The sequence below is a fragment of the Arachis hypogaea genome, chromosome 19 (assembly GCF_003086295.3).
Source record: "Arachis hypogaea cultivar Tifrunner chromosome 19, arahy.Tifrunner.gnm2.J5K5, whole genome shotgun sequence".
NCBI classification, from domain to species: domain Eukaryota; kingdom Viridiplantae; phylum Streptophyta; class Magnoliopsida; order Fabales; family Fabaceae; genus Arachis; species Arachis hypogaea.
The window spans coordinates 44916274-44917901 of NC_092054.1; the positions used below are offsets into that span (position 1 = coordinate 44916274).

Below are 1628 nucleotides of genomic sequence, written 5' to 3' on the forward strand. Positions count from 1 at the left end.
TGGTACAGGGTATTAAGAATTTGCCTGGATCTTGTTTCTTTTGAGGTAATTTCTGCCTATCCAATGCATTTAGTTCATTGGTGAGCAAGGGAGGTTCATCTTCCCAAGTATCATTACCAAATAATTTGGCATTCAACTTCATGATTGCACCAAGGTATTTAGCAACTTGCTCTTCAGTAATGTCTTCATCCTCTTCAGAGGAAGAATACTCATCAGAGCTCATGAAGGGCAAAAGGAGGTTCAATGGAATCTCTATAGTCTCTAGATGAGCCTCAGATTCCTTTGGTTTCTCAAAGGGATACTCCTTATTGGTCACTGAACGTCCCAGGAGGTCTCCCTCACTAGGATTCACGTTCTCCTCCTCCTCTTTGGGTTCGGCCACATCATGTAAGGCCATGGCCTTGCACTCTCTTTTTGGATTTTCTTCTGTATTGCTTGGGAGAGTACTTGGAGGGATTTCAGTGACTCTTTTACTCAGCTGGCCCACTTGTGCCTCCAAATTCCTAATGGAGGACCTTGTTTCATTCATGAAACTCACATTGGCCTTAGATAGATCAGAGACTATATTTGCTAAGCTAGATGGATTCTGCTCAGAATTCTCTGTCTGTTGCTGAGTGGATGATGGAAAAGGTTTGCTATTGCTAAACCTGTTTCTTCCACCATTATTAAAGCCTTGTTGAGGCTTTTGTTGATCCTTCCATGAGAAATTTGGATGATTTCTCCATGAGGGATTATAGGTGTTTCCATAGGGTTCACCCATGTAATTCACCTCTGCTATTGCAGGGTTCTCAGGATCATAAGCTTCTTCTTCAGAAGATGCCTCTTTAGTACTGTTGGATGATTTCTTCAACCCATTCAGACTCTGAGAGATCATATTGACTTGCTGAGTCAATATTTTATTCTGAGCCAATATGGCATTCAGAGTATCAATTTCAAGAACTCCTTTCCTCTGAGGCGTCCCATTATTCACAGGATTCCTTTTAGAAGTGTACATGAACTGGTTATTTGCAACCATGTCAATGAGTTCTTGAGCTTTTGCAGGCGTTTTTTTTTAGGTGAATAGATCCACCTGCAGAATGGTCCAATGACATCTTTGATAATTCAGACAGACCATCATAGAATATATCCAGGATGGTCCATTCTGAAAGCATGTCAGAAGGACACTTTTTGGTCAGTTCCTTGTATCTCTCCCAAGCTTCATAGAGGGATTCACTTTCCTTTTGTCTGAAGGTTTGAACATCCACTCTAAGCTTACTAAGCTTTTGAGGAGGAAAGAACTTGGCTAAGAAAGCCGTGACCAGCTTATCCCAAGAGTTCAGGCTGTCTTTAGGTTGAGAGTCCAACCATATTCTAGCTCTGTCTCTTACAGTAAATGGGAAAAGCATAAGCCTATAGACCTCGGGATCAACCCCATTGGTCTTAACAGTATCACAGATCTGCAAGAATTCAATTAAGAACTGAAAAGGATCTTCTGATGGAAGTCCATGAAACTTGCAATTCTGTTGCATCAGAGAAACTAATTGAGGTTTCAGCTCAAAATTGTTTGCTCCAATGGCAGGGATTGAGATGCTTCTTCCATGTAAATTGGAGTTAGGTGCAGTAAAGTCACCAAGCATCTTCCTTGCATT

General features: G+C 41.3%; 1 non-coding gene across 1 annotated transcript; it reads left to right on the top strand.

Annotated features, from left to right (window-relative positions):
- The first annotated feature begins 1145 nt into the window (after positions 1 to 1145).
- Positions 1146 to 1253, top strand: LOC112780281 (small nucleolar RNA R71). The gene has a single exon (XR_003191128.1). It is a non-coding gene; the product is annotated as a small nucleolar RNA R71 (small nucleolar RNA).
- The last annotated feature ends 375 nt before the right edge of the window (positions 1254 to 1628 follow it).